We start from the raw sequence: 27370 nt of genomic DNA on the forward strand, positions 1-27370 counted from the left end.
CCTAACATAGTGGTGTTTCAGTCATTTATAAAGCAGTGGGACAGTTCAACAATGCCATGAATCCTTAAAAATCTCATTTCAAAATGTGTAGCAAGGATCAAAGGAGTCCACGAGTTTGAACATTAAGTGAATAATCCCTAGAAGCGCTGAATGATTAATGGTTAAATAAACAACAACTAATGACCAATGGGGCCCACTTAGCCTCTCCGGTGCCAAAAATACACTCATGACTCATCTTTACCTCACCCTATTACCCTTTATTTTTTAGGATTGGTGTGTCGTCTCCAAGTTGTGCCAAGACAGGCCACATACTGTACATGAATATATCTTGTATTTATTTGTAGCATTTTATATGGATTTGCATAAACTGATATACAAATATGCTTAGTTTCACACAGTAGTGGGCAGCTGCAGTATGAAATGTCAAGAGTTAGAAACGTCCACTCATTAAAATATTTCAGATTAATTAAATAGTCAATACGTCTCAGACAGTTTGAAAAATTAAAATAGCCTTTTCTGTATACATAATGCAAAACACTGCAGGCTTGTCTCCAGAATAAATATGGTGAATATATGGTACCCCTTGATGAAAGGACAACAGCTGTTAACCTGTTCAAATCAATACATTGATGAGCCACTTTGCTATTCCAGTATAGGATGAATTAAGTAAACAATGAATTATTCAGGAAAGCCTGAAAGATTAGTGAAACATTGCAACAAGGCACCAAACACAGCAGTGGGGATATTTTCCCAGTAGTCTTTCACTATAGGCGCATTCACACCGCAGTATTTTTCCCACAAAGGTTCTTGAGAATTTAGTTCATGAGAACTCTTTTGTCGCGTTCACACCAAAAAGAGCCGGTACTAAAATTAGTTATTAGGCGCATTCACACCGCAGTACTTTTCCCACAAAGGTTCATGAGAACTCTTTAGTTCTCATGAACTACAGTAAGTACAGATCGCGTTCACACCGGAATAAGTCCCTGGGGGTGGATTAGGCCAGGGGTTCCCAAACTTTGCCATGCCAAGGACCCCCATATAGCATTATCATCTGGCGGGGACCCCCATGTTGCAATTTTTTTTTTTTTAAATGATGAGTACATTATGATGGAAAATTTGACAAATTAATCATACAGCTTAATACATTTTCTTAATATATATTTGTATTAATAATTAATAATCAGTTATTCTTCTAAAAAAAATTGTATTTATCTTTTGTTTGTCATTCATTACATTGATTGTGTCTTCTGTTATAAACATTCTTAACACAATATTAAACAGTAATATCAACGGTAAACATATTTTTAAAGCATTTTTAAAGTGATTTGTCTTTATAATATTATTTAATTTTGAACAGTAATATGAACAATTAACATATTTTTTAAAAGCTACTTATGCCTTAATAATATTATATATAATATTCAACAGTAATATTAACAATAAACATATTTAAATTCATATATATAAACATCAATATTTGCTACATCCGTGCTCTCATCCAGCTGCAGAGCGAAATATTCACTAGCTCTCACTTGCTCCAAAAGCTGAGCAGATATTCAGTTTCACTCTCAGTAGCGGCAGCTCGATTCTGATTGGCTTGAAGGGCGGTCGTGAGATTTAAAAACAATAAAATAAAATAATAAATAAAAAGTATTAAAAGATTGGCATCAAAGGAGGAATGATATATATGGAGTTATTAATAACATCTACAAAAAAAAAAAATGTAACTTTAAAAAAAAAAAAAAGATTCCCCCTTCCCTCAAATTTTGCGTGATCCCCCTGGCACCCCCCCGGGGGGTCGGGGCCCCCACTTTGAAAAACACTGGATTAGGCAAATGAAGCCGCTGACGTCACTTCTTCTTCTTCTGCTTTGGGTTTACTGGCAGGCCGCAGGCCGCAAACCACTTCACGGCGTATACTGCCGCCCAAAGTCCCCGGCCGGAAGTCCCCGGAGTTGGGGACTGGCTTCAGTAGAAGCTGCTGGGACTCCCAGCAGCTTCTACTGAAGCCTTCCGAGTAAATCGCCAGAACGCCGACACCTCCTCATCTCCACCACTCCCATGTTTTATTTTGTGTTGCCATAAGTTAGTCTCTCTGCGTTTCTGCGTTGGGCTAATGCTAATAATGCTAATGCGAGGATAATAAAATGGCGGCTTCACAACACTTTTTGGGAGTTTTACGGGGCGTGGTTTGCAATCCGCCCAGCCAATCAGAAATATAGCTCTTTTCTCACAAGAGAGCCGCTCGAAAGTCCCTGCTCTCTAGCAGAGACTTTCGAGGGGGTAAAAAGGTTCTCATTAACTAATTTTAGTACCGGCTCTTTTTGGTGTGAACGCGACAAAAGAGTTCTCATGAACCTTTGTGGGAAAAGTACTGCGGTGTGAATGCGCCTCATGAGAACCTTTTTACCCCCTCTTCAGTCCCTGCTGGAGAGCAGGGACTTTCGTGGGAGAAAAAGGTTCCTATGTCTGATTGGCTGGGAGGATTGCAAACCACGCCCCGTAAAACTCCCCAAAAGTTTTATTATCCTCGCATTAGCATTAGCCCAGCGCAGAAAGACTAACTTATGGCAACACAAAATAAAACATGGGAGCGGTGGAAATGAGGAGGTGTCGGTGTTCTGGCGATTTACTCGGAAGGCTTCAGTAGAAGCTGCTGGGAGTCCCAGCAGCTTCTACTGAAGCCAGTCCCCAACTCCGGGGACTTCCGGCCGGGGACTTTGGGCGGCAGTATACGCCGTGAAGTGGTTTGCGGCCTGCCAGTAAACCCAAAGCAGAAGAAGAAGAAGTGACTTCAGCGGCTTCATTTGCCTAATCCACCCCCAGGGATTTATTCCGGTGTGAACTATGGTGTGAACGCGATCTGTACTTAGTTCATGAGAACTAAAGAGTTCTCATGAACTAAGTTCTCATGAACCTTTGTGGGAAAAGTACTGCGGTGTGAATGCGCCTAAGGACTCATTATTTTTTGCTTATTCCATCGGCCACAGTATGAAACAGGTGGAAACATATTTTGTGAGTCATATATTCTGTGCTTCAAATCTCTAGCTTGTTTTACTCTTCATTAAAATAAACAGTAGCTTCAACATGGAAAGCGCGGCGTGCTCCTCATGAAACTGAAGTGATCTTGGCGTGCTGCATCAAAAATGTAAAATTAAACCAAAGCAATCAATCTTTCTGAATGATTTCTGATTATGGGAGCTAGACATGTTAGTGTCAGAGTCAAACTAAATCAAATAACATAAGAGCTGTTATGCGAGAAAAGCTTAAGGACAAAAATATGTTTAAAGTAATGCAGGTAGGGGTGTTCTTATTGTTGCTCTGACAGGTGTAAAAGGGCATACACTGCAAATTGTGATTTATAATTATTTCTTGAAGATTCATCAGCTGTTTGAAGTCAAACATGCTCAGAAAGCCCATAGAGAGACTTGACTTCAATCAACACTCACGGACAGACAGATACACACGTACACACACACACACACTATGAAAAATACGCAACTAGAAAGACTACAAATCCCAGAGTCGCGTAAGTGATGTCATAATTGTTTTCCTCCACTAAATATAAGAGATAGCTAAGATAACTTTAACAATATGCCTGTGTGCTTAGTACCAGGCTGTACTCATCAGGCTGTTCAGGGAGAATCGAAGGAAGGCAGGCAGGCAGCTTTGCATGACATTCTTCTGGACGTGTTTTATTGTGGTGATAGTGAGGGTAGCCAATCCCTTTTTTTGGCAAGACAGTAGTGATGGCCATCTTGGTGACGTGTGTTGTTGTGCGAGACCAGAGATGTAGTTCATTGAGCGGTTTCACACAAAAAAGTCTTACTTCAAAGTTTTACGGCAAAACATTTTTTTTTTTACTTGCAAAATTATCTTCTAAATTGACAAACATCATACTGTAGGCTACTGTATGTGTAATTCGTGGCACAATTCAAACGAGATCGAAAGATAACGTGTCTCTCGCCATTGACTTCAATACATCATTTTCCGAAATAAGGTCCCATGGAGGTCCACCGGAAAGGGAGGGACTTAGCCTCTATTGACGAAAAGCTCTAAAGTGTTTATCATGGATTCAAACAGAACATGTCTGACTTTTTTTGGGCTTCTGAAAATTAATAAAATCTTCTAATAACACAACAAGCCGTGGAGGGTGCAGTGGCTGAAGATGGAGGGTCACTGCCGGCTATGTTTAAAGAGTAAAAACATTTATGTCAGGAGAGGGCCAAAGCTCCTTATGTTTTCAATCCAATTATAAACTACAACCTCCCCTTGGACACCCCCCAGAAATGAATTTTGAGCATGCCTCCGTCTTCAGTTAAAGGCAAGACTTTAAGGGAAGAATACAAAGGGCAAAGACGCAAAGTTTAATATTTACTTTGTACCAACTTCGAGGTCATTACTCTTTAACAAGAATCTCATCACAGTTACTAGAAAGTCCGATCCTGGGGTCAATGGTTGTCCGCTCAAACAAAATGCCATTTATTTGCCATCTTTACAAATTGTCCCAACACATGGAGTTTTGTTGCATTTTGCTTAATGAAGAGAGACAGCTTAGGCTTCTTTGTTGTGGATATATTTTCTATGAGGATACATTTATCCTGAAATGCTAATTTTGAATTATTATATATATATATATATATATTATATAAGGACAAGGAAACAGATATAAGGGAATTATTTAACCATGTAAAGTTAAAGCGTTTGCTAAACAGATCAGATGATCCTTTCAAGTCTTTAAAGGATTAACTAAAACACAGTAATATAAATCTCCTGAATATGTGTTTAGCAGCATAATCCTGATTGTTGTTTTGTCACAGACAGACATTTGCTGTGTGACACTGCAGGTTAAACAGGAGATCTCTTTGCATGATGTTTACATAATCTGCCTGGAATCTGAATGGCTCTAACAGCATGCTACTGGAATCAGTGTTGGATAATCCCATTACGAGTAAAGAGTTTGGAGAATGTCAATCCACGTTGCCAGGCCGTCAAACAATCACCTAACAAATTGCTAGAATTTTAAATACATTTTTTGCAATAAATTCTACAATGATCGCAAGATCCTGGGAAGATTGCATCAACAAAGTTTGCCAGGGCAAAAAACACATACAACTGAACAATAGCCAAATCAAATGAAACATAATGTTAGTAATACAGTAAATGTATAAACTACAGCTGACTACATCGAGAGCAGTGGAACAAACAATACATGAAAAAAAAGAGATGTAGCCATCTTACAAAGTAGAGTTAGAAGTAGATGATTGGCTAGTAGTGTACGAATGTTGCCTAAAGGGGCTTTATTTTGCTCAGTTTCAAGTTTAATAATTACATTTTGTGCTTTACATGCTTTAATGGTCAAAAAGTGCATTATTTTTCTGAAACCAGACTCAGAGGCAAGTCTGCTCTGATTTGTTAGCTGGCCGGCTCTGTTATGATTTTTTTTCAACCGCTTAGAGATGTTCCACCACTTAACCCAGGCATGTACTAAGTCCAGCTAGTGGGCCAATTACAGCCCGCCGTCAGATCCCACTTCTACAAACCAGCTACAAAGTTAAGGTATTCTATATAATCTGTTCAATGTTATCTGACTCTCCAAATATAAATGAAAGGCAGTGTTTTTAGTTATACTTCCTTTTGAAAAATAAAGATAATTGTGACAATGAAAATTGTTACATAATAGTGTATTTGTATGTCATTTTTATGTTTAAAAAATGTCAGAAGGGACAATGGCCCCCGGACATATTCAGATGATCAAATCCGGCCCTCTTTGAAAAAAGTGGGGACACCCCTGCCTTAACCCAGGTACAATGTGTCGGAACGCTAGCACATGAAGGTGCGAGTGTCACTATGTCGCTAAAGTAAACAAAGGACTACAATGGAGGCGTTTCAGGCAGTGGGGGAGAGAAACTCCCTCTGGAGGGAACTTTGGGATTTTAGCCTTTGCAGACCATTTACATGCACAAAAACCTATAACACTGCAGGAAAGGGAAACCCCCAAAAAGCATAATAGGGCCTCTTTAATCAAATCGGCAGACACAGAGCAACATCAGCAGTTATGTGTAGTCTGGCCACCTGGCAAATGTGAGTCCAATACTCAATCTAATTTTCAGGCATTTATGTTCTTTCAGCATGTTCCCCGGCTGTTTGTTAACTTTGTCTGTCTTCTTCTTCGGTGCTGGGCATGTAGTGTACAGAGGGTTTATTCGACATTTTTTGTTTCTGCTGCCTGCTGGAGATGAGGTTGACGAGAGCCTTGAGAGTGATTTAAAAGCACACAAATTGCCATGAAACTCAAAGAACAAGCTGCAAACATGTTCAAATGCTCCACAGAGCTAAACTGCAGCACAGTCGTGTTATAACTTTCTCTGAATTCACAACTGTGAGTAACTTTACATAACACAGCCATTTTACCTGTTGTAACCATAACAATATTGATTAGTGAAGCTTTAAAAATGGCTTGTCATACTTGCTCTGTCAGATTTTTTTTTTAGAAATGTCCCTGTGCTACACAATCTCAGAAATCAATTGGCTTACAGTCCTGAAGACCAAAACTCTATTACATCTTAAATACCCTGGAATACATCAAGTTACAGTTAGATTATAAACCATAGGTTGCTTAAGCTCACAAGGTGCACAATAACACACACACTTATATGTACTGCATAAAGTATGTTATTAAGATACTATGAAAACTGCACATTTTGAATTCAGACTTGTTTCTTTTGCAGTACTAAACAGTAACTAGAGAATGCAATTCCTGAAGAAATTGCTAGTGTGAATGCTTTATGCTGAAAATCTGATGCTAAACTGCTATGCTGAAATGTAATGTGTGAGAAGAAAGTGAATAATTTAGATTGAAATTATACATGAACACTGGGGGCTTGAATGTGTGATGAGAGAAGAAAAGAAGGTAAAAAGGCTTGGAAAAGAAGCAATATTTGAACTGCAAACCTTAGAACTAACTTGATGGCGAATGATCTGTCGCCAAGCCCACGGCATTTGATGACATCCCATAATAAGCTTAGATGCGTTGATGGCTGCATCGTTACCAAACCTGTGAAGTTTTGGGCTGTTTGGAGCATTTTCACTGAAGTTATGAGAAAACCGTGTTTCATGGTGAGCATTGTGTTGCCATGGCAACGTCAACTGAAGAAATCTCAAAACTGTCCCGTAGATGTCTTCACGGCTGGACTGTTAGCACACATGTGAAGTTTGAGCACTTTTTTAACATTTTCATAGGAGTTATAGCGAAATCGTATTTTATGGCGAGGGATGCTTTTCCATGGAGAACGGCATATGATAACACCCCATAATTTACGTAGAGCTGTTGAAGGCTGGACCGTTAACCATTATCTGAAGTCTGGTGCTGTTTGATGGCGAGGGATAAGTTGCCATAGTAACACCACATTACGTAACTTCAGATTTGATGTAGAGCTGAGTTAACCCTTATCTGAAATCTGCTGCTCTGAGCATGTCAGTTGGAGTTATGACATCATCGTGTTCCACATGGGCGTAGGAAGCATCCTGAATGTGGGGGGGACATTTTTAACGGGGGGTGTGGGGGTCCCCCCTCCCACAGAAAAAAAAATAGATTTCCTGTATTCTGGTGCATTTTAACAGGTGGTTTGATACTTTTATGTGGCTATTCTAGCATGAGGAAAATGATGGGTACATTTTGTAATTTCATCCAGTAGTAAAGAAAGGAAACATATTTGATTATTAATTCAGAGCCGTCTTTGAATTAATAAAAAGCAGTTTAAATGCCCATTTTGTGTACATTTATACAACAATAAATATTTGTTAGTGCATTGAGAGATATTGTTGTGGAGAGTCATTTATATATAAATCGAAAAATACATTTGTGAATCCTTCTGTGAGCATTTATTAATATTGAGACTGATCTGACTCCATACAGATGTTAAGTTCACCTAGGAATGGTATCATTGACTTAAATGTTCAAATAAATGTTGCTCTTCTGTCTATATTGGTCCATATGATGCCCCTTGCCTGAAATGTTTCCTGTTCAATATCCCCACTGATTTCCTTAAAATTCTGGGATGAGAGTCCACATCACAATTTACTCTAAACTGTCATTTCCCTTTCATCACTCACCTCAGCAATGGACCTCTCTCCACTGTCCCTGTGTTTTGCCTCTGACTCACTCTCAAGCGCTTAGATGTCAAGAGAGGTGGTGAAGTGATCACTATTTATTGAGCAGTATACTCTTTCACATTGAATCATAACAAGTCATACTGAATGTAAATACAACTGACTCTAAAGTAAGTCTCATTCTGTGACATTGGACATTTTGAAGACTCAAAGTCCCAAGCAGTAGGTAGAATATTAGCTAGTCTATGTAATGTGCACAGAAAATAAATAGTTAACTGATTACTGGGGTGGAAATTACCTATAAGCACTCAGTAAAACATAAACACACACAAAAAGCTTCTGAATGATAAGAAGTATAATTAAAACATAATGCACATTACCATTTTGAGAGAGAGTACCTAAATTAAAGAACTCAGAAAATAATCTCTTATCGAACTGAGGCTCCAGTAAAACACACTGACTGCGTCTACTGTACATGGACGCCGTTTATAGTATTATCCCGGTTATGATCATATTGGGGATAGGCCTATGGTGTTTACATGAGCACAGAGAGATGGGGTTATTCATGTTCCCTGTTTACATGATAAATACTAGTAACCTGGCATTTCGATGCCTTTTCTCATCTAAACTATAGTATTTGTATCTCTCTATCATGACATAAAGACGAAACTCCTCTCCAGAAGTGAGACGCCGCCGCCGCCATCACTGTTAACTGATTAACTGCTACCAGCTGAAGACTTACTTTCCTCTCCTTTGAAAAAAATGTTCTTATGTCCATGTTGTCTTGGGGAGAAAACATATCAAACCAAGAGATCGTCAGCTTTGATTTTCGCTGTATTAACCATTTCCTGAACATTTGGTGTGTGCCTTACCTCCGCTACCGGCATCGCTTCATACAACAGATCTGAGCTGTCCAACTATACAACACTCCTTGAACATGCGCGCGCTATGTGAGAATCTGCCTTGGTACAAAGTAGCAGTGAAAACGTGGTACGGAGTTTCATTGATTTGGGCATTCTTTCAATAAGCAAGTGGAATGGATTTGATAGTGAACCACTGACACAGCGCTCTACAAATGCGGCGAGTGGATAGACCGATTCACGGACTTTCCGCAGAGTAAAAGTGGGGGGGTCTAAACTAATCATTTGAAAAGGTGGGGGGGACTTGTCCCACCCTCATATAATGGCTGCAACGCCCATGTCCATGACACAGGTGTTTATATTTGAGCTAACGACGTGCCCAGAGATCAAAGGTTTCCATGGTGATGTGCAGTGAGAGGAGAGCATTTTCATTGTTCTGAATGAGAGATAAACCTCTTACATGTGAACGTTTTGTTGAAGAACCGTAACAGATATCGGTGAAATTTCAACGCGTAAAGCATCAGAAGGAAGTTGAGCATCTGAAGTGTGCTTTTTGTGTACTTTTGGGTTAATAATGTGGCCTTTTTGGCAGATTAACTAAAGGTGTACGGCTAATGCTGTGAGTAAAGATCAGCTTTACAATTGGCTTTAATGGAGGCATGTTGAACGTTTTTGTCACTTCCTGCCCTCAAGAGGCATTTTGTTGAATTATTTTGCTTAATTGTTTTTCATTTTTCAAGCTACGAGATGTTTTCCTACGTTTGTCATGACAAATTATGTCTCAGGAGTGTAGGGTTTGGGAATTATGGCAAGTTTGAAAAAAAATATGAAGGCGAATTTCAAGCTGTCCTCCACTCTAGCTTTGAGATCACACACCTTAACGAGCTGCTCAATACACACTAATGTTAACATTTGAAGAAGGCCTCTTTACCAAGGTCTGAACAACGTTTAATATTTCTAAAAGTATGAATCAGATTTAAAAGTTGTTTAACATGAATAATGTCAGAAAGATGTCTAACATTTTAAAGTTGGAATGAGGTTTCTGAGTGAAAGTTTGAAGGAACAGTTAGCAGTTGAAGTCGCATGAAGATTTTTCAAGTCTGAAGAGTTTCTCCATTGACTTCAATGTTAACAATTTGATGAATTATGGGATGTATCTCTGGAATTATGAAAGTTATGAATAAGAAAAGTAATAGCCATTGATTCCCGACCGAGCTGAACGTTTTGATGTTTGAACGGAGTTTCTGCGATGTGGAATGTGGGAGAAGAAGAGGCGCAAAATAACCCGGCGGAATAATAAAGAATTTCGTACGATCTAGTTTATTTAATAAAATAATTTCATGATAGTTGGAATCAGCATTCCCACTAAATGAACACATCTGAGCCAAAATCATTCTGCATTGTATATTTCTGTTGAAAGCTGCTGCCTGATTTTGAATTTGATCAAGGTCTCAGTTCCCTTTCTCTGAAGGTAAAGCATTATAGGTCCTACACCTTGACAAAGAACCTCTGCTGTTTTGTTATTCCTCTCTTTCATAATTCACAATACATTTTTGAACCAATCTGTTCCCCTGATCAGCACAGCGGCAACACAGAAACCAAACTGCTCTGCGAAAACACAAAATGTGAACATGAGCAATGGCTGACCTCACCATCATTCCAGGGGGAGTTCAGGGTTACACAACCTCCTGTACAGATATTTACACACAATATCGCGACTCTTTTTTTCTACTGAAGAAAAGCAGGAGACTGGGTGATAACAACAGAAACAGGGGAGTAAGAACGAGAGGTTTACATACAACCCAATGGCTGTTGTAACACACTCAGGCACGCAACGGGTGTGATATTTCCCTTTTAGTGTGACCTGCTGCCACTGCAAAAGCACCATTAATCATAACCTATGTGAGCTTCTGTTGAAATCAGGCATGGTCTATCTCAACAGGGAGGGTTAATGGCAAGGGCAAACTAAACTGCCACAGGGCAGGTTAAAACATGACCTTAACATAAAAGAATGAAAAACTTGTCATTAAAAGAAGTTCATTATTGGTCAACGTATGATGAATGAGGGACGAGAAACCAAAAAGTAGTGAATAAAGACACATTTTCCTAACCCTAGTTTACCAAGGGAAGGTTTTCAACGATCATACATTGTCCTTTTCAACTCCCTGTTTAATATTCATACAGCTACAATTTACCCATGCTGCCCCGGAAAGCCACTGTCCTCTTGTGGCTGATTTTGTTTTCCAATAGTTTTCCAGTATCTCTGGTCCTCTGAACATTTCAAACAAATGTTTCTTCCTTAACATAACCTGATTTGCAGTAACATGTATATGATCAATACTTATTCAAATGTTCCAACTAATGGTCGTTCATATACAAAATACAAACTTTTTTCAACAATTAAAATGCATTTATTGTAATGGTCATGTAATCATGTCAGACCTCTCTGTTTGTCTCTAAGGTACACACAAAGTGATCAAGTCTTCATTGTATGAGTGATGTATACAAACACTAAGTTGAGAGACTTAAGAAATAGATTGTATACATTCGAAATAAAGAGTTTCACTGAGAAAATTCAGCTTTAAAAAAACAAACAGTGTATAGCCTGGCCATCATTCTGAAGTTGTCACACTCCCACAGCTGCCTCAGGGTCTGCATTGCACCAACAGTGTTACATCATGAAAAACAACTTATTCTCTCGTCCATCTCTGTGACTGTTACATCCGCCTGACGGACTCCCGTTCAAGCCGTGTACTGTTTTAAATCATCACAATCACTAGAACTACTAATGCTACTTTACATTAGGACTTTAAAATCTGCATTATACAATTCTTGTTTTTATGGTTTTGTTTATTATGGTGTCTACAAATCGATAAGAACAGGAATCCTCCCATAGTCATTTTAGGATTATGCTTATGATCAAATGTCATTTAAGTACTGTATTATCAGATTAATATACTAAGCTTTCATTAGTAAAACTACCCCATCATAAATATTACTATACTTAACTGACGGGTCGGGCTTTCCTAAAAGGTCATAAAAAAAGTCAGGGATCGAAAATAAGAAGAAGAAGAAGAAGAAAATAAATGTTCTGCTACACAAACTTGTACACATGTATAGACTTTGTTTGAGGCCCAAATTTTCCAAATGATCCTATTAAACATACAGCATTGTATAATAAGAAAAACCTGACATTTTTTGAGAAGAAACATATAACTGCTAACAATTTCCAGATATCTGAAATTGTCAAAATGGGGCCAAACTATAAGCACCGTGTATTGGAAGGGTTAACAATCCAAAGGTTTGTAACTACTAGTTTAATCTTTGACAATATGTTGTGTTTTAAATAGGAATGCACGATAATTATTGCCCCGATAATTATCGGTCCGATATTAGGAATTATGACGTCATCCCGATAAACCCGATACCAGTATTAATAGCCCCGATAATATACAATATATTTTTTGGGTAAAAAAAAAGAAAAAAATACTGCGGTGTGGGTGGATTGGGATGAGGGGCGCTTGTTTTTCACTCGGCTCCTCCCGTTTTGCCAGTACTGTGGTATTAGTGGTTTAGGAAGAGGGGAGTTTTTCACAAATCCAGCGCTCCCTAACGCATGCCTGGCTGTGACGCAACTCAAGGCATATGCTCGAACCGGAGCTGCCTGGACGCTGCAATCATGTTGCGCACACTTTTCGTACAATGTCCCACTGTCTGGCTTCCTGCATTTAGTCAAGTGCTCGGCGCAGTTGTGGCGAAATGTCGCTCCTCTGTTTTCATTTAAACAGCTCCGTATATCCGTTAGCGCAGCTAGCTAGCACCAGATGCTAACAACAACAATGCACGTAAGGTCTCTCTCTCGCTCGGGCCACACATACACACACCCTCCCGGTCCTTCAGATGGCCAGTCGGTGCCTGCCGGTGAGCGTGGAAGTGTGGTCTGCCACAAGCGGGCGACAGGAGCGGGGCTGTCAGCATCAGCTTGTAGATGGTATTTTAAACTCGATGCGCTCTGAAACTACGGGGCGGCCGAGGAAAAAAAATACACATGTGTTAATCGCGTTAAAATAATTAGTGGCGTAAAGATTTTTTTATTATCGGTTATCGGTATCGGTCTTGAGAAGCAGGAAGTTATCGGTATCGGTTTCAAAAACCCAATATCGTGCATCCCTAGTTTTAAATATGTTAAATATGAATCTTCTTTTTAAAATTTGAATCTATAAAGGACCAACCATATCTGTCTGATAATTATAGATGACTAAATGTGTGCGGTACCATCAGAAGGCGGAACAGGCTGAATAAGACACTGTTATGATAAAATATCACAGAAGAGCGATAAGAAATCATTTCAGGATAATAATATTCAAATGTTCCTGGATGGAGGCAGATGTATTTTAATAAAATAATTGCAAAGATAGTCAGACAACTTTAAATTAGTTTAATGCTGCATGATTTTGAAATTCTTCTCCTGCCCCATGCACTGAATCATTACTCGCTGTTCTTTTTGTCTGTTTGTAAATGCAGCCCAGGCTTCATCAGAGTTTCTCCCTATGCAGTCAGACATGTTTCATTTACTGGTTCAGCTACACAATCATCAGAAGTAATGAAGCATAGTGTCCTGTGGATGTGACAGGGAATTCTTATTCTCTTTTGTGTTTCACTACCTTGCAGGGATGTAAAAGTGTGTGCAGCTCAGAGAAATGCTGGGGCAGCAGAACATTCAGGAACATTTGTGTTTCAGTGCTAAGCCGTGCAGGCACCAGAAATGGTATCAGCTTTTGTTATTATGGTAAAAAACATTCAATGAGAATTAAGTCTGCTAAACCTTGGGTTTCAATGGATGTGGACAATAACTGATTTTTACCAGAGTTGATAACAAACACAGCTTTAAAATAAGGCATTGTTTTGTAGGCTTTGTTCTCAATCACATTCTTCCTCATGCTGAGCGGAGGATTAAGAGTGTTATCCTAATGTGACTGCAATGAATGGCAAGCACACTTATTCATGCTGAATGAAAAATACATCTGCATGTTTGAAATGTTTGAAAATGATGAAATACAGAGTAAAAACCGAGCAAATGTTTGCAAAGACTCTGCAAGTGTTTTAATCAGGAACTGAGATATTTGAGAGAAAATCTTTTTCAAACCAAACCTCTTTACCTTGCTGATGAATAGCAATTGTTATTGGTCTCCTTTGTACTATCTCATTCAAATCAAATACACACTGCAGCATCCGCCTCTTTCAGAGTCAGATTTACAAATATCATATTTTGACCATAATCGAAATATTCGGTTATTTTCAAAAGCTTTTTTAGTCTGATGCTTCGATTCATTTTAAACAGACCTTTCAACAAAAGGATACCCAAAATCTAAATATTGGATTGTTCTTTCTTAGTAAGATCCCATTTTCATTACAATTGGGGTCTTACCTTGACTTGAAGATGAAGTCCATGCTATCCTTCTGGACAACAATCTCTATTACTTTTTTGTAAAAGTCCTCCTTATCTTCCTCTAGTTTCAAAAGTCTAGTTTGTTGTTTGCGTCTATACCTTCTCTGCGTAGAATAACAGTAGCAACAAGAACCTGTGGGCTCACGTGCGCCCCCTTCAGTGCGGCAGAGGTTATGGCTGCCTCCCCTGGTGCTTTTTTCATTGTATGATGAGACCAGCGAGCCTAAATATCATATGTACGTGAAATAAGTTATTTAGAGACTATGGATGGCGAGGATAAATGTAATAAAGGGATCTACAAACATTACATTGGTGACATACAGTGAGATGGTGCAGGCATGCGCTTAGGGCCCGCTTTCCAGCCAGTTTCTGTGGGGTGACGCATTCTGAGGTGAGGCAGAGCTCATCTGTGCCTCACCTCACCCCACAGTAACTGGCTTGAGCGCGCTCACAAAATAAGTGCCCGCGTTAAATTAGTGCCCGCGCTCCAGCCAGTTACTGTGGGCTTACGAGAGGCAGAGCTCGTCCCTGCCTCACTCCTCATCGCTCCCATGTAGTTGTAGCAGAGCTCGTCAAATTTGCTGATTTTAACTATAAAAAGCGATTGGAATCATACATAAATCACATTTACAACACAGATCAGTGGAGACATTTTATTATTATTACTATTTAGTTTTTCTTTAGTTGTTTTTCCATTACATTGGAGTATGACATGGTGAGGCTCTGCCTCCCCTGACTGCACGTCGCTGGAAATTACCCAGGTTATTTAGCTGTGAACATGATAACCTGTATTGGGCAGTTATCTATGAAACCTTGAGTATGATGTTAGTCTAAACAAAGGATATAGATATTCGTCAATGTATCCTATTCAAACGTTTGTGTGAATTGTCATGATTAGAATATTATTTTTTGTTTTTGAGTTATGGCAAAAACTGTTCTTGTTTTGTGAGGTCACAGTGACTTTGACTTTAGGCAGTTCATCCTAGAGTCCAAGGGGACAATTGTGTCATAACTTAAAGAGGCCCTATACATATATGTAGTTTTTGCCTCTACTGCAGTGCCAGGGTATATGCAGGAATCCTGAAGTCAAATTTAATACCTTTTAAGACCTTTTTTAAGACCCTTTCCATACATTTTAAGACCTCATCGCAACTTCGAGTTCTAACCGGTTACATTGGCCACACACTTTAGCTCACATTTACTATATTGATTGTAAGATAGCACAACTAAACAGAGTGCAGACAGACTACTGAAGCCTCCTCTCCACATGAACTTCAACCTCTCTGTGAAGGTCAGGTTTAATGCAGTATGCTGCTTTGTTGCTTCTGTACTCTGTGCTCTTTCATTCCAGTAAAACTCTTCAGAAACCATTAGAAACCAGTATTTGACCAATAAACAAAACAATTGACAAAACTTTGAACTATGAAATATATTAAACTTTGGTGAGCTTCAGCGGGGTAATGCCATATAGGAGCTCCCTCACAAATACCCAGGGGTTAAATTGGGCTGGGGCTGTCCGGGGCTAAGCCCGGCACATAGGACGATGCTCTGACGTCATCACCCTCACACATTTGTCATATGTTTACAAAAAACGATATATATGTTAAGACTTTTCTCGTTCTTAATATAGACTATATTTAGGGTCGATATGTGTTGACCTTACTTTAAAATAGCAGATCTCTGTGACCAGATATAGTTTGGCTTAGACCCCCGGCCCCACGAGGACGCATACAGTAAAACGCATACGCAAACGCAAAAAAGTCTTCCGTTCACACGCATTCGATTCATTAACGTGTCCGTTCACACTAGACCGCTGGAAATGCTGGAAACGCTGTAGTACATATGCCAGGCCTGTAAGTGGCGCTGCTGCCGCCACAAAATACACCAAAAGCAGCGAAGAAGACCCCAGAGCATGGTTGTCATGGTTGCCCTTCTGTTTATTCTCCGCGGTGGATGGTGTGTTCTCCTGCTGTATATCTCTCAGGTAGTCCACCAGCAGATAAGCCCCCTCCCCCCCCCCCCCCACACAGAGCGGAGCAAGGCAACGAAACTTAAAATAAGAAGCAGCATTTTATGGCATGCTATGCATGGGGCCACCTTGAGGGGGTTTCCCGACATGTTGTTTCAGTAAATTAAAGGGTGTTTCATGTTGTCGTTGCTGTGGACCTTCTTAATACCTTGGAAAATGCCGTTTAATACTTTTTAATAGCCTTAATTTTCGCTAAATTGATTTATCAACTTTTAATTCTTTTTAAGACCCCACGGACACCCTGAGTGCTTACACACTTTAATGTTCAAAAAAGGTCTTTATTTTTCTCATACTGCCTGGGCTGCAGCTCCTATTTTCACCCTTTGTCTAAAACCAGAGCTCAGGGCAGCTCTGATTGATCAACCGCTTAGCCTATCACCTACAGTGTGTTGGAGCCATACTTGCCAACCCTCCCGATTTTCGCGGGAGACTCCCGATTTCATTATCCTCTCCCGGTTTCCTCCCGGCGTCATATTTCTCCCGATTTCTGACAAATTGAGATTTACTCACGACTGTTTCCACTCGGACTTTAATACAGCTACACCATTGTTTGGTTTCCATGGTAGCGCGTCTCTTTAGTAGCGCGTCTCTTTAGTAGCGCGTCTCTTTAGTAGCGCACGCAACTCAAAGTCTGAGAGGGTGAGGAAGATAGTCACAGAAAAACTGAACAAGAATGGACAACTCTACCCTCTGCTCACTCCTTTCCTGTGAAATACAGGTCCAGCCCACACATATGCTCCATCCCCCCCCACGGTGATTTTGAAATGCTCCCGATTTCTGAGGTCTCAAGGTTGGCAAGTATGGAGCATTAGACAAAGTAAGCGTGAGTGTTACTGTACGTATTGATATCACTATGTCACGGAAGCAAACAAAGGGAAAACAGGAAAGGGAAAACCCAAAAATAGGGCCCCTTTAAAAATAATCTTGTACATTGCAAACACACAGAAGCCATTTCTACCTTAAATGTCCTCACATTCAGGAAGTATTTCTATTTGGTAATATATTGTAGAGTCTACCTACTGATTTATGTTTTCTATGAACTTTACAACATGTGACATCTGGTGAGTCTAATGTTGGACAAGAGGAGTCATGATTTAAGCAAACGATCTAACTAATTAGTTTCTCGTCTCTGCCTGACGTCTGCTTCTGATCCTCCTGGCCTTCTCTGTCACTGTGGGTGTATCCAGTGGAAGGAGCTGTAGCTCTTGATCAATGGTTCTCAACTATGATGTGAGGGAACGCAACACAATTAGCTGTGGATCGGGGGAACTTGCCTCCTGTGTCGTATTGGGGGCAAGGAAATGAAAATGTGGCAATTAATAAGCAGGAAGTGCTATACCGTCATTCCTTCTCTAATGAGCCAATCTGGTAATTCTGTGATTGAACTGCATCAAAGGAGCAATAAATAACTCTGCACAGACTGGTCAGGAACTACATTAAATTGACATAATATCAAAGGACAGCTGGATATGACATGCCCAACCCACTGTCCTACAAATTACTTTGATATTCTATGAGAGCTAGAAGTCGGCCAGAATGCCTGTAGAGTGTGACAGCTAATCCGTTTACATCTCAGATTATGTGTTTGCATTGAGCATTTATTACATTAAAGGCCATCCTAAACCAGCTGTATAGAATGGAAATGGACAATACATACCCCCAATAGTGTGGCTCCAGTGATGCTGACTTGTTATCCTTAGCCGCATTCACACCGCAGGACTTTCCCTGGTACTTTGGTTCTTTAGTTCCGTTAGTACCAATAATGTCGCGTTCTCACCGCCGGGATTACTCAGTGCCGGGAACTCTTTTGGCCATTTTCAGTCCCTGCTAGAGAGGTGGTACGAACCAGGTGATAAAAGAGTGCCAATTTCTATTCTATTTCTATTGGCTGGGCGAATTGCAAACCACGCCCGTTAGACACAGATTTTTTTTGTTAGGCAGCCATTTTTTCCCTCGCTACAAAACCACATCCACACCTGAGCGAGTCCTTTTTTGTACTTTAAAGCAGTTATGACCACACGTACTACAACACCGGAGCTGTGGAATGATGAGGAAGTGTCGGCGCTTCTGGCAATTTACTCCGAGGACGGGATGCAGCAGCTTCTACAGAAAGCAGTTCCCAACTCCAAATGTTTTGAGCGATGTTCGCAAAAGCTACTTGAGCTGGGAATCGTGCACAGTGCACACGGATGCCGGGAAAAAATAAAGAAACTCAGGTAGGACTATAACAAAATTAAAGACCACAATAATAAGAGTGGTAACGATTTTCTATTGTTATTATATATATATATTGCCACTGTTTTTGAATACTGACACCTAACTTGCACTAAGGTGTGTCTGCTGCTATATATATTGCCACTGTTACATTGTTTTGAAACTACTTACACTTTATTTTACATTTCACACTTTTATTTAACTTCAATTTACATGCATACGACACACCTGGAACAGCGTGATGCCGTTATGTTATGTCTTGACTGTGCAATAAAACAAACAAACTGGCGAAGCTTTATTTATTGTGTCCCACCCCAAATTTGCTGAATAGAAGAATGTGAGAGCAGACAGGTGTCGGTGGTTGAATTTATCTACAATGTTGCAACCTTGTGCAGCAATGGCAGGGGCAGAAACACAAGTCTTACACACATAAACACAAGTAATTTATCATGTCATTTGTTTTAGATAAATAAGGGGAAAAACACCAAACAAGGGTTAATGTCCTTTTCCAAAATCAGCCTGAGGGGGTAATATATAATAAATACATAAAGATAAAGTCCATTGTTATAATGGGGTATTTTATTTGTAAATTACCCTTATTACCCTTATGAACTCCATCATGTCTGAGGTCGGAAAGTAAACAAACGCCTCATACAGCGGGTGGGCTTTATACCCCCTCCCCCCGTGTAGTTCTTTTTCTCTCGTTTTTTTTTGTACTCGCCGTGAAGTGGTTTTGCGGCCTGCCAGTAAACCTAGAGAAGAAGAAGACGAAGTGACGTCAGCGTAATCTTGCCTCAGGGAAAGTACTGCGGTGTGAATGCGATTGGCACTAGCCCCCTGGCGGATTCAGTGCCGTGGTACTTTAGTGCCGGCACTAAAGTACGGCAAGTCCTGCGGTGTGAAAGCGGCTATTGTCACAATAAGTCATTCACACAATTAGGCTCAGTAGAAATACATGGCTGAGAGTCCATGCTCTGAATTGCATTGCCAGCCATCAGATAGTTTCACATTTTATGGAACAATATGGTCATAAAACACAGATACAGTCAACTGTATCTGTAGCCGGGTAATTCTCCAAGGTAACTGATGCTTCCCTGTTATGGCAAATAGAGGCGAGTGGATTCCAATATATCTGCTATATTTATTCTTCTTGTGGTCCATTTCAATCGCCTCACTCTTTTTCTGAGCCAATTAAAGACTAAAACCAACAAGCCGTTGCTCCTTTCTAAGACAGGCTGCAAAGATGAAAAAAGAACATCCTTTTATCTACTTTCTTTTGGGGCTCAAGGAAAAACTTTGTTATGGCATTTTTTACAGTTTTGATGTCCAATTATCAAGTTACTCTTTCAATATACTATTCTTGTAACAGTAATGGACTACTGCCAAACACCCACTGTGGCTGGATTAACACAAACCAGACACAACACAGACGACTCATAGGGTAGAGAAGTATTGGCAGGAAAAACAAAAGAATGAGATGATGCGAGTCAGAGAGCAGGGACCTGTTACCCACCACAGGTGGTCAACCAGACGCAGCTGATCACTAGTGAGAAAGACATGGTTTACTGGATTACAGCTACCCTTCTGGACATGGCTCTCCAAACAGCTGCTCAAGTACATTTCAGCCTCAAAATTATAACAACCAAGGATATTAAGGGGCAGTTTCAACAAATCCAAACAGGATTAGAGACTGAAAGCTTAATTTGTTGTCTTATGTGATAGTATGCAGTAGTAAGATTAAATGCAATAAAGAAGCAATAAAATCAGTGAGATCATCTGTTGGTTGAATAAAACCCCACAATGCTGCAAAAGATAAATCACATCCGATCACATACCTGCACTAACCATCTTCCCACGTGTCTCACCTTCTCTAACGGTATATCCCTCCTCATGTCCAACCTCCAATCAGCTGTTTCCCCATCAGGCTCCATTAGAGAGCACACAATGAGAACAGAAATGAAAAAGCTTTCTTTGGGATCTTTTAAAAAAGCCTCCAAAGTAGGTTACAGGAGAAAGTAGGCTGCCAGAAATGCTCGTGAGACCCAAGGAGCTACTGTTGTATCACTCAAGAGGAGTGGCATCCCACTTCAGGAGTTCGCATAAAGAGACGGATACAAATATGGTATTTGTGATGCAGCAAGTAGTGCGTAATTGGCTTTTAAAGTTCTCTTAAAGCAGAGGAATCATTTAGAGTGGGCTAGATCGCAAATGTGAAGCCTTGAATGAAACACTTCTAGATCGGAAACATTCCAACACCACATTTATTTAGCCTTTTTTAATTTGGAGTTTTTGGAATTTAATCCCACATACAGTTAATAATGTTCGCTTAGTAAAGATCAATGACTTTCTCTTATGGGAAGTTTAGTGCGATGTAACGTAGAAGTCTTAGAAGCAAATGCTAGCATGCTAATTTCCCCAATATCCCCACTTATTACATTTGAATTAGAATGACATTTGTTATAGATAATTATAGTTCTGTGTGGGGCAGAAGAAACATACTGTTATGTAGCAGTATTGCAGTGACCCATACTGTAGCTTTAATTATAGACTTCCAATTATTTGATTAGCATCCAGCCAGGATGTAAAGCGGAGGATTTTTGAGAAATGTAATTGTAAGTAGAATTAATGTGTCTTGTGTTTGGATTGTACTATGGCAGGCGCATTGTTGGATGGTCAGGTAAAGTTGTGAAGACATTCTAAATGTAGCATACGCTTAAAAGATTTTAATTATTTGGTGGACTTTTCTTCAAGGTAGCTAAAATAAGTCTTAATGACACTATAGTTCACAGCAGTAGGCCACATTCGCTTTTATGCCAGTTCACTTGTGAGCATTCAAGTGGGTAGTATTTTGAATGGTGAAAATAAACTAAAGACATGGAATGCCAGAAGACCAATAAACTAACCCTAATCTGGCTAAATAGTTTTTTCAAATATCGGTATTGAGTCACAACTCAAGAATTGGTGCATTCCCTAAATCAAAGCTTAACAATAGCTTTTTTCTTCATAAAACTGATTCATTTCTCATCTCAACAGTGATTCGTAACCTTTTCAAAACAAGGCTGTTTTGATTGAAAGCAATACAAGTTTTCCCGCCAGAATAAAACCAGCGGGGGTTTGGCTGCAGTTGTGAGGTAAACTCAATTCCTCGAAAAGTGCTGGTAACACTGCTGAAATGATGACTCACCATGATAAATGTAAATGAATTGTTATCGTATTTTTCTCCATGGCTGAAACTACACACGTCTTGTCAGAAGCGGAACAGCGTGAAAAGGTTAACTTTGATCTCCAAGTTTCATCTCTGCTATCTCTCTTCCTGTCTCTACATTATAAATGTGGGGCGAGGTATGACAAATCTTCTTTTGTTGAAAAACAACAGTGCAGTGACTAGACATAAATTAAGGCTTGGTAAAAGTGTCATTAGACAGAACACATTCGAGAGAAACGTTTTTAAACCCATTAATCCAGATAAGACATAGCGCTGACAGCATGAATTTATCAACAGGAATGTTTAGGACGCCTCTATTTCACTTCAGGCCCCCAAACAAAATGCAGGTAAACAGAGCAAAGGTCTGTGCGAATTCAAGCCTAGAGACAATGATAGGATATTATTAAATGATAGCAGAACAAAATGTTGTTGTAGTTGTTTTTTTCTTTGCGTGAGAGACAAAACTAATGAGAGACAGAACTAGAAGTCTACAAAGAAAATAACTGATCCACTGGGAATTCACATGATCAACAGGCAACAAACTACCTTTAAATATTAGTACAAAAGAAGAAGAGAAATGGATGGCCTTTGAATCACAACTAATGCACTGAGAAAAGAGAAGAAAAGCACAAAGTATTTTTCAAACATGAACATAAAAATATTACTAAGTGAATTTCTTCCACAGGGGTCAGACATTCATGAATAAATATGTTGCTGAAAATGTCATTATGAAGACAACCTCAAGGATGCTTTCCGAGATATGAAGTATCTTCTTTATTTAATATTAGAAAACACATTTTCTTCAAGCACTGCGAAATAATTTCCCCAAAAGTGAGCATGAATATTGTCCATGGAAGTGATATCAATTACAAGCAGTTTCAATATATTCACATCTGTATTTTAAACTGTTTAATGAATTAGATTTGATTTTGAGCAATGCAAGTTTATAATTAGCCTGATCAGGAACACATCTTTGTACTTCAGTATACTGTTTCTTAATAAAGACGTATACACCGCCCCACAGGCACCCATTCACAACAGCTTTCTCTACTCTGATGTTCCTAATTAAGCCTTCTTTGTTTCCCCGCTTCGGTTCAGTACTTCGTGTGCCCTGGATGATTGGATTAAGGTTTTATGTTTCTTTATTATCATGTGCACAACAATTACAAGACTACAACTACGTTTTTGACAATGGAGCCCTTTAGCAATGCTCATTAAATATATATGTACTATAAATACATAAAAAGGAGAATCACTAGAGTAAAAGCTAAATAAGAAAGAGGACATAAGAAAGAGCAAGTTAAAATATTTGATGTATATAAACTATGGCTTATAGTTTATATACATAAACGTTGTCCATTTTGAATTAGCCCTCAGCAAATTCTAAAAGTATAATGGAATATAGCCCACACCTGAAACTTATCCACACCTGCTTTTCTTATATTATACTTCTTAAATATATATGTAAACATATATAACACAGTAGTATTCATGTGTTAATAAGCCCTTAATTAAAGTTTAAAACATTTTCTAACAAATCTTAGTTAATAAAAATAACCTAATAACTTATTTGCATAACACGCTTGAAATACACCCCTTCACATTTCCCCTAACAATCTGAGGCTTCTGTTTTAAGGGGCAAGCTGCCAACACTTTTGTAACAAAACACATGAAACCCTATGGAGAGCTGTGATGTAGGCTGTTTTTTATTAAAGCATATTCAAGTATTAAGCATAATTTACCTACATTTGATTGAATTTGCTAACTTATAACTTAACTAATGAGGTAATATACCTCACCTCTAGTGAGTGGCCCAGCCCTTCCTATGTTTTCCTTCATGTGGCTCTCAGTGAAAACACTTTGGACGCCCTTTGTCTAAAGTTAACCTAATCGTTTAATGAGGCCCGATAAACATTCACTAAACAAAACTGTTGGATTGAAAATATCCAAGTTTGCAATCTGTTGTGAAATGTTAAACAGGAAATATAACGATGAATGAAGTATGCACATATAGTACTACTTACCTACATATGACTTGTGCGTGTGGATGAAAGAGGGTATGCAGCGGATGCCTGGCTTCTCTTGCCCCCCCCCCCCACAGGAGTTTGTCTCTTTGAACTGGTGTTTGGTATGAAACCTGGGAGTGGGAGCCCTTTAGCCTAAAGGTAGGCTCAGTTGGGAGTGGCAAACCTCCTCTCATGTTTTAAGTTTTGGGGTAAATGATGGATGGATTTAAATCTATCAATGTTAAATTCAAACCAAAATAAAAACTTCAGGTTTCCTGGCAGACTTTTTCTCTGAAGAGCTGCACACACTCGGTTGCTTCTATATTACCCTGAAAAAAACGAATGCAGATTGAAAAAATACAACCAGCTCTAGATCCTAACTTAATAACACGTATAATGTCCAGTTTGTGTTCAAAGTATTTTTAAAGAAGTGCCCATTTATTCAACATCATGCTCCATGTTAAGGCTTTAGTTTGTGGTTCTGTTCAATTGTATAATGTTATACTGTGTTTCTGATATTTTTTCCACCCCAACCAAGAGTAGACATGTCATGTTAGAAGTGTCTAATGTCAAAATTATTGATACACAGAGAGGAAGATCTAACAAATCTAATGTGTGTGAGTAATCATTTTATTTTTTTTATATTTCAAGGTCACTTTTCATGGGTTTGGCATATATTTGTTATGTCTATATATATGAAATATATGTGATCTATATATTACCCATTTCTTTTTACTTATTTCACTGATGAAAGAGATATACAGTAGAACGTCTCTGATTAAAGCAGTTTTGTTCAGAAGTAGGAAAACACATAACTATAAGACGGTATGCAAATCTTTAACCCCAGCAATCATCTCAGATAATATAAGTTGATTATGTCTGACGCCTGGAATCTGATTTGAAAAATTGCAAATAATAATCAGACATAGTCAGTCACAAATTCTCAGAAAAAACAATTGGACACCTATAGGTAGTAATACTTGGATGTCTGCGTCTGTGATGATACATTTAAATATATCAGATTAGACTTCCACGGAATATAATATCTGCAACTTAACTTAACAGAAGCAGTGATGGCAGTTTTGAGCAGAGCAATATTTCACAGAGGAAGCTGCAGTCAGACGGGTTCAGTTGGCAGTGACGGCAGCAGACATTTCCAAACAGAGGCATTAGCCAGCTTAATGTGAGGCAGAACTACTGTCTGCACCCCAAGGATTTTGTTATGATGTCAGTTTTAGGTGTCGGTTTAAGTAATTCCAAGACTATTACCATCTGTTTGTGCTTGTCACTGCGTGTACTAGGCCCTTAAACAAACACTATTTACTCTGCAGTTCCCTGGGCAAACATCTGCTCAGCCGCGATAGGTACTAAATATTAGGCAGCAAAGCCTCCCAAAGCTACAGGGAAGTGGCAGAATCAATTATTCTTGACATTTTCCATGGGGGTGATAATGCAGGCTTTCTGTGCCAGCAGAAAACATTGTTTATTTACTTGTTTTATTTCCATACTCTTTAATTAAATGTGTTGCTGTACGGGCACAGCATCTTACAACTCAATTGTGAATAAATTAACGTTCAATCTAAATTCTAGATATTCTGGTGGTATCCATGTGATTTTAACAATTTCTCTCAAATCCGTCTCTCACCTTTCATTTCATTTCACTCTCTATAGCTCGCAATCACATGTTCCTATGAGTACCTCCAACTGCGAGCAGAAGTGTGAGCAATATGTAATAGGATGGCAATGCGCTATGCAACGAGGAAATCATTATTACATTTTATTCTGTTCATGTGTAGAAAGATGGCTTACAGACTCTGGGATTTGACTTTATGTTACTATCTTTCTATTGATGTATATGAGCTTACATTTTTGTACATCACATCAATAACCCACATTCTGGGTCCATGTCAGTGTTATGTTCCCATTTTACGCCATGTGTAGTCCTTTGTAGAGAGATTATATGGAACCTCTCTTTAAAACATTAATTCAGTTTATGATCTTTTTCTTCAGCCCAAGGTTCACACACCACTCCCTGGACTGGAGTATTGAACAAACCTGAACATGACCAGTGGGCGCACTAAGCCTACAATCCTGGTCACACATTTGGGTCTGCACGCATACCTTTCGTGTAACCCTTGTGAACATGGCGGAAGAAAACAAGCGTTGCAGGGACTAATGCGGACCCTTGGAAACTTTATCAGCACAACATATGAATGACCTTTTGCTGTGATGTATTTATATGACAAACAAACAGCAACACAGGGCATGTCAGGGCATGCTTCTATAATACATTAGTTCTATCAAACAAACAACTGTTATGGCTGTTAAATAAACCATACCTTTACCATATCAGCCAATGCAGTCATTTTAAAGCCCTGTAGAATATTTAGTGTGTGTGTGTGTGTGTGTGTGTGTGTGTGTGTGTGTGTGTGTGTGTGTGTGTGTGTGTGTGTGTGTGTGTGTGTGTGTGTGTGGTGTGTGTGTGTGTGGTGTGTGTGTGTGTGTGTGTGTGTGTGTGTGTGTGGTGTGTGTGTGTGTGTGTGGTGTGTGTGTGTGTGTGTGTGTGTGTGTGTGTGTGTGTGTGTGTGTGTGTGTGTGTGTGTGTGTGTGTGTGTGTGTGTGTGTGTGTGTGTGTGTGTGTTGTGTGTGTTTGTGTGTGTGTGTGTATTCACGCTTGCACTGCCTCACACTGATTATATCAGATAATGTCATGTGTTTTGCAGGCTGCTGTTAAGGTCTGGGCACATGGAGGAATGCAGGCGAGGAGAGGTGGATACAAACAGGATTGAGGAAACAGAGATACATAAACAATGAAGAGCACAGGGATAGATAAGGCCTGCATGGTGCTTCCAGTGGGGTTGTTATGAATAAAGATACATCTTGATTTGGACTTCCACTGTGCTACTTCAATGAATAACTTATTAAAAAAGAAAGATAGACAGGCAACAGCAAGCATTATCTGCATGAGTGAAGAAAAGGAAATTAAAACTTTTTTCTATAGCATGATTTATTTTGCTGTTAATGGTTTGTCTTACATGAGTAAAGTTTAATTTGATGTACAATAATTAAAGTATTTGTGTAACATTTTGATTTATGCTTAAAGGTGGGGTAGGTAAGTTTGAGAAACCGGCTCGAGATACACTTTTTGTTATATTCCATGGAATGCTCTTAACATCCCGATAGCAATGAATATCTTAAGTGCTTTGACAAAAAATCCATAAAAAAACGTCATCTGTGGAAGCCGTAGTACTGTAAAAAGCACGACCAATCATTTTAGCCGGCCCGGCTAAAATAGCTGGATGGCCTACCTGCCTGTCAGCCTTCCATCTGTGCACAAACTTATCTCGTGCCCTCATTGGTCATGTGCGCGTTCGTGTGTGTTGGAGGAGGGGCTCTGTAAGGAAGTGGCAGATTTTTTCCGGCTGTGTATTTTCAAATTCTAGCTTACTCAAGCTGGTTTCTCCAAAATTACCTACCCCACCTTTAATGCTATGTA

The 27370-nt window shown here is 39.3% G+C and overlaps 1 protein-coding gene and 1 long non-coding RNA gene across 2 annotated transcripts in view; one reads left to right on the top strand and one right to left on the bottom strand.

Annotated features, from left to right (window-relative positions):
- Positions 1 to 27370, bottom strand: part of LOC117534174 (potassium voltage-gated channel subfamily D member 3-like) — a 176671-nt gene that overhangs the window by 35509 nt on the left and 113792 nt on the right.
- LOC117534178 lies at positions 18614 to 26880 on the top strand. Its single transcript, XR_004567160.1, has 2 exons — positions 18614 to 18665; positions 26598 to 26880. It is a non-coding gene; the product is annotated as an uncharacterized LOC117534178 (long non-coding RNA).

Source organism: Gymnodraco acuticeps, unplaced genomic scaffold, assembly GCF_902827175.1.
Source record: "Gymnodraco acuticeps unplaced genomic scaffold, fGymAcu1.1, whole genome shotgun sequence".
NCBI lineage: Eukaryota > Metazoa > Chordata > Actinopteri > Perciformes > Bathydraconidae > Gymnodraco > Gymnodraco acuticeps.